Genomic DNA, 14,330 nt, shown 5'->3' on the forward strand with positions numbered 1-14,330 from the left:
CTGCAGATGATCATCCTCTCCACCTGCAGGAACAGACGCTCCAGGAGTGAAGCCAGAGAATCCCAACTGTTACCAAGATTCCCCAGGTGATGCCGACTCACGGCCAGGTTTAAGAATCACCGTCTAGGGAACAGATATGACCAGACACAAACGCAGCATTTCCCCAGATGCTTCTCCCAGATCTGTCTTTCACAAGAGAAGAAGGAAAAGTGCTGCATGCCGGGGGACTGGGGACAGGCGGACCAGACCTTGGTCCTGCTCCAGCAGGGCTCACAGCCAAGGGAGTGGCAGACAGGCTTACAGGGAACAAGTGCCAGGCTGGGTACAGAAGGGCCCTGCACAAGCATTCCTGAGCTGGGTGAGGCAGGCCCTAGCATCAAGCCCATTAGCTCACTTTCAGATGTGATCAGGAGACAGGGCTACACTGAGCAGGGAACTTGGGATCTCTTAAATTACCAGTCACCCCAAATCTCAGATGATAAACATACATCTGATGATCGAGCCCCAGCAGCTCTTTCTTCTTACTATGCAGATGAAGAAACCAAAGCTGTTACTCAGTTGGCCAAGGTCACAGAGCTAGCTGGTCCTAGAGCTGGGATCAGTCTGAGGCTTTGTATGGCCAAGTCCTATTTTGAACTGTAGAGCACTATCCGGCCTCAGGAAGGAAAAATAAGGATGACAATGATGATGATGAAAACTAATACTTTGAGTAGTTACTGTGTGTCAGGCTCAGACTAAGTTCTTTACCCAAGTTTATCTAATGCTCTGAACCACACCCAGAAGCAAAAGCCTCTAGCATCCTCATTGTACAGGTGAGAAAACTGTGGCCGAGAGAGGGGAGGTGATGACTCCCAGGCCACACAGCTAGCAAGGGGCAGAGCTCTGAATCCAGGCCATGTGGCCATGTTCTTAACCATCACATGATGCTGCTTCACATATGAGAAGGGAAATGTACCCTAGGCCAGGACAGCAGGGGAGTGGGTCTTCCCGGCTTCCTAGAGTCCCTTCCCCTACCTTTTTTTTTTTTTTTTTTTTTTGAGAGAGTTTTGCTCTTGTCTCCCAGGCTGGAGTGCAATGGCACAATCTCAGCTCACTGCAACCTCCACCTCCTGGGTTCAAGCGATTCTCCTGCCTCAACCTTCTGAGTAGCTGGGATTACAGGTGCACACTACCACACCTGACTAATTTTGTATTTTTAGTAGAGATAGAGTTTCACCACGTTGGCCAGGCTGGTCTTGAACTCTTGACCTCGGGTGATTCCCCCGCCTCAGCCTCTCAAAGTGCTGAGATTACAGGTGTGAGCCACCACATCTGGCTTTAGAGTCCCCTTTGAATGAAAACTGTGCACATACGAAGGCACGGGTGGGACAGCCACACTTATTCTCCAGCCACAGCTCACTGGATGAGAGGGGACCATCTGTGGTTGAGAATTGGAAACCCCAAAAAGAAAGGAGCAATGAGGCAGCCAAATGTCTAAAGAAACCCAAAGAGGGGAGAAAGCAGAGAGAAGGAAGAGGCAGAGATGGGAGATGGAGACAAAGAATCGTCTGGGCCTCGGGCATATTGATCCTGATGCCAGGAGACAGTGCCAGTCCTGAGCCTCAGGAGGCATCTCACAATTCTTTTAGGCTTAGGTGGGTCTAAGATGGGTTTGTTATTTTTGACCAAAAGAACCTAGGCTAAGCAGCTGCCACCTGGCTCCCTCTCTGAGGCCATCTCCTGCCTCACTGCCCTCCTGCTACAATGGCGTCTGTGAATCACTGAGAACAAGTTTTGTGAGCGCTAGCCTCAGGGCCTTTGCATCTGTGGTTCTGTCCAGAATGCACCTTCCACAGCTCGCTCTTTATCTTTCAGGCCTTGACTCAAAGGTGACCTGTGTAGAGGCCTGCCCGGGTCACTTCTGATAAAACAGTAGCCTCCTTCCATCTCTAGCGCTTCCCCCAGTCTATTTTCCTCATAGCACTTCTCACTACATAACACTACATCATGTATCTGTTTTGTTCAGTGTCCACCTGCCTTCTAGAATGTCCGTTCCAAGAGCATGGGGTCCATGTCTGTCCTGAGCCCTAACTGTAGCCTCAGCACTTGTGTGCCACAGGGTACGTGCTCAGGAAATGCCCCAGTGGTATCTGCCCACCCACATTCTAAGCACACCTCCTGGGAATTTTATCCCTGCCCTCAGAAACAGAGGAACAATGACTAATATGTATGTGAGTGTTGACTATGTGCCAACCACTCTTCTTCTTTTTTTTTTTTTTTTTTTTTAAAGACTGGGTTTCACGCTGTTGCCCAGGCTGGAGTACAGTGGCACAATCACCGCTCACTGCAGTCTTGACCTTCCTGGGCTCAGGAGATCCTCCCACCTCAGCCTCCTGAGTAACTGGGACCACACGTGCATACCACCATGACCAGCTTTTTTTTTTTTTTTTTTTTTGAGACGGAGTTTTGCTCTTCTTGCCCAAGCCAGAGTGCGATGGCACAATCTTGGCTCACTGCAACCTCTGCCTCCCAGGTTCAAGAGAATCTCCTGCCTCACCCTCCTGAGTAGCTAGGATTACAGGCGCCAGCCACCATGCACGGCCAATTTTCTGTATTTTTAGTAGAGGCAGGGTTTCACCACATTGGCCAGGCTCGTCTCGAACTCCTGACTTCAGGTGATCCACCCGCCTTGGCCTCCCAAAGTGCTAGGATTACAGGCGTGAACCACCGTGCCCAGCCAATTTTTGTATTTTTTTGTAGATACAAGATTTCATCACATTGCCCAGGCTAGGCTCTTCTAAGCACTTTACATAAACCAGTGTAATCCACTGCAAGGTTTTTTTCCCCCCAGTATGAATTAATAACCCTGAACACTGCCTATTGCTGCTTGTTCTCAAGTTCTTGTGCTTGATGTCAGCTTCTTCTTTGGTTTGGCCCAGGCATGGGGACAGATGAGTCCTTTATGACACTACCACTGCCCAAGTGACCACCATTAACTTAAAGGGATTCGGAAAAATCTTGGTCCCTGCCTAGCCAGGGCCCCGTGGAGCGGGCACCTACAGGATTGGACATCTGAGGCATCCACTCCTGCCAGCAGCCTCCACTGGCATCTAACATTGTCATGGAAGTCCTGGCCAGGGCAGAGGCAGAGAACAGGCCTAAAGCACAGAACTCCAGCAAAGGGCAAACACTATAGGCCATTACAAGTAGATAAAAGGGAGACGTGGCAACAAACTGCAGGGAGAAACTACTGGAAACGTATTACAAATAAGGAGGCTTGTTATTAAATAAATCTGCAATATTTCCAGTCGGGCTCTGCCCCATCCAAGCTGTGAAATGTCACACGAGAAATGATACCTCTTTGTGCCTTGGTTTCCTTGCAGTGAATGGGAATATTATCAACCCCCTTCACTGAATTATAGCAGGAGACCGAAAGGTAAACTTGACACTTACACCAGGGCCTGGCTCATACAAAGCCTGAGTTTCGTATTAGAGGGGAATAATGGATTATGCAGTCAGTAGTATAGGGACAACTGGTTGATTATCAAGGTAGGGGGAGTTGGATTTGTTTTTTTAAGAGACAAAGTCTCACTCTGTTGTCCAGGCTGAAGTACAGTGGTGCAATCACAGCTCACTGTAATCTTGAACTCCAGGGCTCAAGTGATCCTCCCACCTCAGTCTTGTGAGTAGTTGAGACCAAAGGTGTGTGCCGCCATACCCAACTAAGTTTTTATTCATTTTTTGTAGAGGTGGGGTCTCACTATGTTACCCAGGCTGGTATCAAACTCCTGGCCTCCAGTGATCCTCCTGCCTCTGCCTCTGCCTCCCAAAGTGCTGGGATTACAGGAGTGAGCCACCGCGCCTTGCCTAGGAGTTAGATCTTTATCTCATATCCAATGCCAAAATAAATTTCAGATGCTGGATGCAAAACACAAAGCCATAAAGTAACTTGGAAGAAAATAAAATATTTAACTCATCCTAAACCGAAGGCCCAAGCATAAATAAAACAAACAATAGAAACATAAAGGAAAAGCCCGCCGCGGTGGCTCACGCCTGTAATCCCAGCACTTTGGGAGGCCGAGGCGGGTGGATCACGAGGTCAGGAGATCGAGACCATCCTGGTCAACATGGTGAAACCCTATCTCTACTAAAAATACAAAAAATTAGCTGGGCATGGTGGCGCGTGCCTGTAATCCCAGCTACTCAGGAGGCTGAGGCAGGAGAATTGCCTGAACCCAGGAGGTGGAGGTTGCAGTGAGCCGAGATCGCGCCATTGCACTCCAGCCTGGGTAACAAGAGCGAAACTCTGTCTCAAAAAAAAAAAGAAACACCAAGGAAAAACAGCTCTAACAACACAAAAATTAAAAATCCTCAGAATGTTGAAAAAAAAATTAAATAATTTAGGAATATAAATTTGCAATATAACAAAATGATTCATATCTTCAACATGTAAAGAAATCTTCCACAAATCAACAAGAAATAAAAATATCCCCTAGAAAAATAGGTAATTAACTAGGAAATGCATATGATTAATAAACAGATAAAAATACAATAAACTTCACCAGAAATCAAATAAATATAAATTATTAGTTACTTTGGTAACTTTTGGTTACCCAAATAGCAAAGATTAAAAAGCATTCTGGGCCAGTTATGGTGGCTAATGCCTATAATCCCAGCACTTTGGGACGCCAAGGTGGGAGGATCACTTGAGGCCAGGAGTTCAAGAACAGCCTGAGCAAAAGAGCAAGAGCCCATCTCCACATACACACACACACACACGCACACGCACACGCACACACACACGCGCGCGCGCACACACACACACACACACAAAGTGTGGGGAGGAAAAGCGGCACTGTGAGCCCAGTGTCAATGAGGATCTAGGAAATCAGTACTGGACCTTTCTGGAATACAAGTCAGCAATAAATATCACAAGCCTTTAAAAACAGACACTTTGTTTCAGGAATTGCAACTCTAGGACTCTGTCCCAAGAAAAACTTCAGAAGCAAACAAATAATTTTTGTGAGATGTTCAGAGTTCCGATAATGAAAGATGGGAACGGCCAGTATGTTTAACAACAGGGAACAGATAGAGTGGAACGCTGTGTAGTCATTAAAAAGAATGCTGCAGACCTTGACCCACAGACATGGGGTCATCTCTAAGCTAGACTATTCAAGTGTAATCTGAAGGATGACATACCTAGAGTATGTCTGTAAAACAAACAGCTGTACTCACATGGATGTGTAATAAAAAAAAACAGCTGGCCGGGGCGGGGGTTGGGGGTGGGTGACTCACACCTATAATTCTAGCACTTTGGGAGGCTGAGGCAGGTAGATTGCCTGAGCTCAGGAATTTGAGACCAATCTAGGCAACAAGCTGAAACCCTGTCTTTGCAAAAAATACAAAAAAAGATTAGCCAGGCATGGTGGTGCACACCTGTCCCAGCTACTCAAGAGGCTGAGGCAGGAGAATCGCTTGAACCTGGGAGGCAGAGGTTGCAGTGAGCCGAGATGGCGCCACTGTACTCCAGCCTGAATGACAGAGCAAGACTGTCTCAAAAAAAAAAAAAAAAAAAGCGCTAAGACATGATTAGACAGTCTCTGACACAATTTTTTGGCTTTACCATGGCGCAAAATGGCTGCAATTTCAATGTACTTTGAATTTTAAACTTTTTCCAGGCTAGCAATAAGCAGTACATGAGATACTCAGCACTTTATCATAAAATAGGCTTTGTGTTAGATGATTTTTCCCCACCTATAGGCTAATGTAGGCGTTCTGAGCACATTTAAGGAAGGCTAGGCTAAGCTATGATGTTTGGAAGGTGAGGTGTATTGACCATATGTATGTATATATTTATGTATGTATTTATTTATTTTTGAGATGGAGTCTCGCTCTATCACCCAGGCTGGAGTGCAGTGGCAACAATTTGGCTCACTGTAACCTCCGCCTCCCCAGCTCAAGTGATTCTCCTGGCTCAGCCTCCTGAGTAGCAGGGATTACAGGCGCCCGCCACCACGCCCAGCTAATTTTGTACTTCTAGTAGAGATGGAATTTCACCATGTTGACCAGGCTGGTCTCAAACTCCTAACCTCAAGTGATCTGCCACCTCAGCCTTCCTAAGTGCTGGGATGACAGGTGTGAATGCATTTTTGACTCAAGGGTAATTTCAATGTATAACAGGTCCATCAAAACATAACCCCATCAAGGAGCACCTGTGCTTATCACATTCCAGGCACTACTCTAACTTGTACATATTTATACATTAACACGATTAATCCTTAAAAGACTAGGAGGTCTGGACCATCACCACCATTTTAAAGATGGGGAAATCAAGGCACAGAGACATTAAGTAAAGGCTGAAGTTCATACAGTCAGTACATAGCAATACTAGAACTCGAATCCAGGCACTCTGGCTCTTAACAATCCACTGCACAGACCGAGACCTGGAAGTGTGTACATGCATCTGGGCAAGACATGGGGGCAAAGCCAGGCCACTGGGTCAGAACAATGAAGCAGGTTTTGTTTTTTGTTTTTTTTTTTTGAGATAGTCTCACTCTGTCACCCAGGCTTGAGTGCAGTGGTGCCATCTTGGCTCACTGCAACCTCCGCCTCCTGGGTTCGAGCAATTCTCCTGTCTCAGTCTCCCAAATAGCTGAGATTACAGGGGTGTGCCACTGCACACGGCTAATTTTTATATTTTTAATAGAGATGGGGTTTTGCCATGTTGGCCAGATTGGTCTTGAACTCCTAACCTCAGGTGATCCGCCCACCTCAGCCTCCCAAATGGCTGGGGTTACAGGCATGATTACCGCACCTGGCCCATGCTTTCTCTACATACTGCTCTGCTGTTGGAATGGCTTATAGCCAGCATGTGGCTTCTGTATGTTTTAAAACAATAAAGATTTTTTTTAAAACACTTTAAAAAATTGATCAACATAAAATCCTTGTCAAGAGGTCTAAAGGCAAGCAGATTATCAGCATCTACCAGTTCCCCTGAAGTGTGAACAGTAAGCAGAGGCAGCATCCAACTCAACACCACTTTTCACAGAGGACCATGCCAAGAGGAGGTCACACCTCTTCTTAGAAGACACCAAGTAAAGCCATTTGGCTGGCTGAGGCGTCACATACAACACACACCCTGTGGGGGGTGAGCTCATTTTATAGGTGGAGTTCTGGAGAAGGTGATAAGGAGGATTTGATGGGTGAGAACACTTTTGGCCCCATCAGTTAAGCAGGCTCAGGGCTCAAAGTCCAGGGCCTAGACGCAGGCACATCTTATCTGGGCCGTGCGTAAAGTTGTCAGCAACTGTAAAGTCCCTGTTTTCTGCCCTGTAATAATTACTGTAATAAAAGGCACGTTGGAATCCAGGTTAGTGGGAATGGTGGAAAGGCCACTGGTGTGGATTTGATCCCCTTACTGACTTCATAAATGCACGACACTGACATTTGGCTCCTCCTAACACAAGCTGTGTCAGTATCATGAATTAACAGCTGTGGTTGGAGTGAGGGAGAAAAAGGCAGCATTGTCAGACTGTGGGGGGGGCTACCCAGGTTCCAATCCAGCCCCAACAGCCTATGTGACAAGGATCAAGGACTTCACTTCTCTGGATCTGAGTTTCTTCAGGAGTGAAATGGGAAATAAGCGTCTAGTCTGAGGGGTAGACAAGACATGTGTGTAGCAGGAAAGCTCAGCTCTTGGCCAAGCACAGTGGGTCACGCCTAGAATCCCAGCAACTTCGGGAGGCCAAGGCAGCAGGATCACTTGGGGCCAGGAGTTTGATACCAGCTTGGGCAACATAGTAAGACCCTGTCGATATAGGCGGGCGGTGGGGGGCGGGGAGGAGGTGGGCACTGGGTGCAGTGGCTCACGAGTGTAATCCCAGCACTCTGGGAGGCCAAGGCAGGAGGATCACTTGAGGCCAGGAGTTCCAAACCAGCCTGTCCAACATAACAAAACCCTGTCTCTACTAAAAATACAAAAATTAGCCAGGTGTGGTGCCATACACCTGCGTCCGAGCTACTTGGGAGGCTGAGGCACCAGAATCACTTGAACCTGGGAAGCGGAGATTGCAGTGAGTTGACATCACACCACTGCACTCCAGCCTGGGCAACAGAGGAAGACCGTATCCAAAAAAAACAAAAAAGGAAAGAAAGAAAGAAAACCTCAGTCCATGTTAAAGAGTACCGGGGCTATCCTTACTAACACAAAATCCTGCAGATCAAAGCCTGAATCCTCTGAGAAATCTTTCACCCTGCTCGCCACCCACCATGACCAATCCTTAGGCAAGTTCTGTTGGGTTACCCACTTCTTGTTCCCAGTGCCACCACTCTCATCTGGGACTTTACTTCTCTCCTCACGGCAGTATAGGCTACCCCTCACTGCCCTACTTCCACGCCCACCTTCAATCTATGCTCCTCACAGTAGCCAGAGGGCATGAGAGAGGATACTCTGAATCAAACCCATACCCTTACCAGGCTCTCCCCCTTGCCCGCCCTCCCTGCTTCCCCACCCAGCACTCCTTCACAAACCAAACCCATTCCAGCCTCTGCCTTTGCACCTGCTGTTCCCTCTGTTGGGAAAGCTCTTCCCTGATCTTCCAAACGGCTGACACCTTTGTATACCATTCTACTCTGGGCTGGCATGTCATCACCCCAGAGAGGCTCTCCCCCAACCACCCTAGTTGTCCCGCCTCCCACAGTCTCCTTCCACCTGCAGGTGCGTCTCTCTCACCATTCTGCTTTCATGACTTCACAGCATTATTCATCTCCATCTGGAGTTATCTTATTCATCTGTTTACTTCTTTCTCGACTGTGTCCCTCAACCTAAACAATAAACTCCAGGAGGTCGAGCCTTCTCGGGTTCCGTCCCCGGCACTGGAAGCATATGTGATGGTTGGTAAACATTTGCTGAATGAAGAAGTTAATGATGGAATGACTGAATAAGCTGCACATCACTGCATGATAAATCTTCTGCCCCTAGAAGGAATGTGTTGTAATCTCTAGCAGCAGAGAGGCCCTAGATAGCGTGCAATATAATGAATAACTGATCCCAAAGCATCTAAATGATTTCAAGCGTGCTGCTGCTCTCAAGAATTTATGATCCAGACAACAGTGGCTGGGGTCAGAGCTTGCCCCTGGCCAGGTTACCAGGACTAGCCTCTGCAATGGAGCAAAGCCCTTTATTGTTCTTTTGTCTAGGAATGGAGTTTCAGATCAGAAGAAATCCAAGCACTCAAAAACCTCTCGCCCCAAGCATAAAGGACTAATTCTTTGGCACAGAGCAGGAAAGCACCAAAGACTTTAAGGTCTGACAATGCATGACAGGGGAAAGAGAGAGAAAGATGGGAACGTCAACAGTCTCATTACTATGACACACACACACAAGGCCAAACGTAAGGCCTGGAGCGGCCGTGCGCACACAATGAGATGACTGGACTGATTCACCTGTTTATTGGCAAGCCCAGAACAGGCATGAGCAGTGGTAGAGACTGGCAAATGCCAAATGAATGAACATAAAAACAAAGAAGATTTGAATTTCTGCAGGAAAAACAACAACAACAACAGATTAGAAACCACCAGCCCAATTGTTAATAGTCATTTCCAATGTAAACAAAAGTTCAAAAGAGCCAGTACCCTCAGGATAACTGAATAATAGATGAGGGGTGGGTTCTCTCTCGAGAAATAGTCCTGCTAATAAATAAAGAGGTGGACAGAATTACAACAACACCCCAAATGAAATAATGGCTCTGAGCAATGGTCATCCACGGCCACTAACACCTGGGAATACAGAAAGGGGCCACAGGCTTTACAGACCTAATAGACATACACAGCACAACTAGGAGGACAACTAGCCATTCCTGTCGAGAGAGACAGAGAGAGACACAGAGAGAGAGAGAGAGAGAGAAAGACAAAGAGAAAGAATGAATATGAATGTGTGTGCGTGTGTACATCTCAAACGATTGATCAGATCCAAGCCTGATCATATCAGATCCAGGCCTGATCATATACAGGACAAATGACATGGCTTTTCTCAACATATAAACTGCAAGAGAAAACAAAGAAAAAACAAACCAGGTGCGGTGGCTCACTCCTATCCCAGCACTTTGGGAAGTCAAGACAGGATGATCATTTGAGACCAACTTGGCCAACATAGTGAAACTACTAAAAATAGTCTCTACTAAAAATACAAAAAAAAAATTAGTTGGATGTGGTGGTACATGCCTATAATCCCAGCTACTAGGCAGGCTGAGGCAGGAGAATCACCTGAACCCCAGAGACAGAGGTTGCAGTGAACCGAAGGGAGGGGGAAGCCATAGATTAAATGAGGCTTCACAAGCAGATGAACCAAATCCAATGGTGAACCCTCTTGGGTCCTTATTGGAATGAACCAATTCTAGAAAGATATTGCTATGATGATGATCTGACAGGCTGACACTGCCTGGATACCAGATGATATAAGCAGTTAATGTCAATTATTGTCATGATTAAAACGTCTCGTCATTATGTCTTTAAAGAATCCTTATCTTTTGTAGATAAATACTCAACTGTTTAGCTTTAAAATAATACAGTAGCGGGTGGGTGGTGGTAGATATGAAGAAAACAGAGTAGTCATGAGTTAGTAAGACTAAAGCAATTTTTTTTTTTTTTTTTTTGAGGCAGGGTCTTGCCCTGTCACCCAGGCAGGAATGCAGTGGTGCAATCCCGGCTCACTGCAGCCTCAACCTCCTGGGATTAAGCAATCCTCCTGCCTCAGCCTCCTGAAGTGCTAGGTAAGAGCCTCTATGCCCAGCCGTCCTTTATTTTCCTTTACACCTCATATCTCTGACTTACTGAGTAACTGGCTTGCTTACTATCTAGCTCCTCTTTTATTTATTTATTTTTTATTTTATTTTATCTTTTTTGAGATGGAGTTTCTCTCTTGTTACCCAGGCTGGAGTGCAATGGCACGATCTTGGCTCACCAAAACCTCCGCCTCCTGGGTTCAGGCAATTCTCCTGCCTCAGCCTCTTGAGTAGCTAGAATTACAGGCACGCGCCACCATGCCCAGCTAACTTTTTGTATTTTTGGTAAAGACGGGGTTTCATCATGTTGACCAGGATGGTCTCGATCTTTTGACCTCGTGATCCACCCGCCTCGGCCTCCCAAAGTGCTGGGATTACAGGCGTGAGCCACCGCGCCCGGCTAGCTCCTCTTTTATAATACAAGCTCTGCTAGGGTGGAGACCTTGTTTGCTTTTCCATTATTCCTTTCCCAGCTCCCAGAATAGTGCCTGTACAAAACAGGTGCTCCATAAATATCTGTGTAATTAATCAAAGAACCAAAAAGGTGGGGGCATCATCTGGAGGAACCATCCTGGTGCCTGTCGGCTACTTTCAGCTCCACTATTAGGGAACACCTCAGAACTAGAGACATTACTGGCTGCCTACTCCAATATTTAGTCTCTCCTTTTAACTTAGCAACCAAATCTAAATCTTAGCTAAGAACAAGGCCATGTGAAATAAAACTACATTTTCCAGGTTCCCCTGCAGCTACATACAGTACTGAGACTCAATTCTAGGAAAGGGTGTAAGGAGACTTAGCGTATATAACTTCTCTTCAGTTGCCTTAAAAAGACAGGAGTGCCCATCTTCATCCCTTCTTCTTTCTTGCCTCCTGGGACCTAATGGCTGGAGCTTGGGCAGCCATCTCAAACCATGAGGTGGCAAGATAAGGGTGGTGGAACCAGAAGGTGGAAGCAGCCTGGATCCCTGATGAGAGCATAGGCCTCGCCTGTCTATTACAGGGCTCCTTTATGTGACAGAGAAATAAACTATCTTGCTTAGGCCACTGTCATTTTGTTGAAACTAAATTATAGGCAGTTGTAACTAATCGTTGTTTGTTTGGATTTTTTTTTTTTTTTTTTTTTTTTGAGATGGAGTTTCACTCTTGTTGCCCAGGCTGGTGTGCAAAGGCATGATCTCGGCTCACTACAACCTCCACCTCCCAGGTTCAAGCAACTCCTGCCTCAGCCTCCTGGGTAACTAGGATTACAGGCATGTGCCACCATGCCTAGCTAATTTTCTATTTTTTTTTTTTTTTGAGATGGAGTTTCGCTCTTGTTACCCAGGCTGGACTGCAATGGCGCGATCTCGGCTCACCGCAACCTCCGCCTCCTGGGTTCAAGCAATTCTCCTGCCTCAGCCTCCCTAGTAGCTGGGACTACAGGCGTGCGCCACCATGCCCAGCTAATTTTTGTATTTTTAGTAGAGACGGGGTTTCACCGTGTTGACCAGGATGGTCTCGATCTCTTGACCTCGTGATCCACCCGCCTCGGCCTCCCAAAGTGCTGGGATTACAGGCTTGAGCCACCGCGCCCGGCCTCTATTTTTAATAAAGACAGGGTTTCTCCATGTCGGTCAGGGTGGTCTCGAACTCCCAAACTCAGGTGATCTGCCCGCCTTAGCCTCTCAAAGTGCTGGAATTACAGGTGTGAGCCACCACGCCCGACCTTTTTTTTTTTTTTTTTGAGACGGAGTCTCACTCTGCCACCTAGGCTGGAGTGCAGTGACACAATCTCAGCTCACTGCAGCCTCTGCCTCGTGGGTTCAAGCAATTCTCCTACCTCAGCCTCCTGAGTAGCTGGGATTACAGGTGTGTGCCACCACACCCATCCTGCAGTTGAAACTAATCCTAATGAATACATCTGAGACCAAAATGCCACGGCACAGTGGGTAGAACAGGTCTAGTCATAGATCTGTATTAACATATACAAATGCCCAAAAGTTAAGGACTGTTTCAAAGTGCAAATCACTGTAAGTTGGGGCACACAAAAAGCTATCATGGAATTGGGGGAGAACAGCAGGGGAGAGGAAACAACCACAGAAAGGATGACAGAGGATCCTAAAATTTCATTAGGTTAAATAGGCTGCCACCCTAGGATTAGTAACCACGGTATATAAAGAACATCTACAATTCAATGAGAAAAAGCAGCAAAAGTGGCCAGGCATGGTGGCTCATGCCTGTAATCCCAGAACTTTGGAAGGCCAAGGCAGGTGGATCACCTGAGGTCAGAAGTTAGAGACCAGCCTGGCCAATGTGGTCAAATCCTGTCTCTACTAAAAATAGCTGGGTATAGTGGCAGGTGCCTGTAATCCCAGCTACTCGGGAGGCTGAGGTAGGAAAATTGCCTGAACCCAGGAGGCACAGGATGCAGTGAACCGAGATCACACCATTGTACTCCAGCCTGGGTGACAAGAGAAAAACTTCATCTAAAAAAAAAAGAAAAAAGAAAAAGAAGCAAAAGTGATGAGCAAGAAATATCCAGAAGGAGAAACAGGAATGAAAAGATATTCTGCCTTACTAGTCTTCAGGGATAAATTAACCATAACGAGATTTCATTTCCTATCCACGAGACTGGCAAAAGTAAAGAAGCTTTACAAAACCAAGTGTGACAAGGATAAAGAATAAAAGAAACTCATATATCCTTGATGGGATGTTTAAAGAGCAGCTCAATAATACCTGGCAAAGTTAAAAATGATCACAACCTACAATCCAGAAATCTCATGTCCAGTACATACCCAAAAGAAATTCCTGTCCATGTACACCAGAAAATAAGTGTAACAACATTCACAGCAGCCTGTGAACAGCAAAAAATCTGAAAAATAACTAAATGTCCATTGGCATGGAAATGCCTAAAACAAAAATGTGGTCTATCCAACCTGTGGAACACTAAACATGGCAGTAAATGAAAAAGCCTGAGTCACAGCTGCACTGGTCTAAATTAATGTTAGAATCGTAATAGTAGGTGAAAAATCCAAGTCTCAGAAGACTATGTACAGTATATCTTTTTTTATTTTTGAGACAGGGTTTCACTCTGTCACCCAGGCTAGAGTGCAGTGGCATGAACAAGGCTCACTGCAACCTCAACTTCCTGAGCTCAAGCAATCCTTCCTCCTAAGCCTCCCAAGTACCTGGGACCACAGGGGCATGCCACCACCTCTGGCTAACTTTTAAAAAATTTTTGTAGAGATGAGGGCTCACCATGTTGCCCAGGCTAGTCTCAAACTCCTGGGCTCAAGAAATCCTCCTGCCTCAGCTTCCCTAAGTGCTGGGATTACATGCATGAACCACCACTCTCAGCCATATTTTTATGGAGTTCAAAAATCCTCCTTTTAAAGACAAAGAATAATAAACAAAAAATTCGAGATGATGTTCACTTCTGAGAGAGCAGGCAGGAGAGTGAATGGGAAGTACCACATAGGTACATGAAAGTTACTGGTAATATTCAAGTTCTTGGGTAAACAGTAGGCAAATGGCTGTCCATTACAATAAACAAGTATTTTTTTCATGGACCAAAAATGCCAATGTATCAT

At 46.2% G+C, this 14,330-nt stretch overlaps 1 protein-coding gene across 13 annotated transcripts in view; it reads right to left on the reverse strand.

Annotated features, from left to right (window-relative positions):
• The window catches only part of SIPA1L3 (signal induced proliferation associated 1 like 3), a 293,879-nt gene that overhangs the window by 249,704 nt on the left and 29,845 nt on the right, over positions 1 to 14,330 (reverse strand). For 2 of the 13 annotated variants that reach the window (XM_074386405.1, XM_074386411.1), the window contains exon 1: positions 1 to 14,330. This exon is cut by the window's right edge and continues 20,041 nt beyond it. The exons of the other annotated variants lie outside the window; for them this stretch is intronic. The gene's annotated coding sequence lies outside the window, so the exon portion shown is untranslated. 13 annotated transcript variants of the gene reach the window in all.

This window comes from Saimiri boliviensis, chromosome 14 (assembly GCF_048565385.1).
Source record: "Saimiri boliviensis isolate mSaiBol1 chromosome 14, mSaiBol1.pri, whole genome shotgun sequence".
NCBI classification, from domain to species: Eukaryota; Metazoa; Chordata; class Mammalia; order Primates; family Cebidae; genus Saimiri; species Saimiri boliviensis.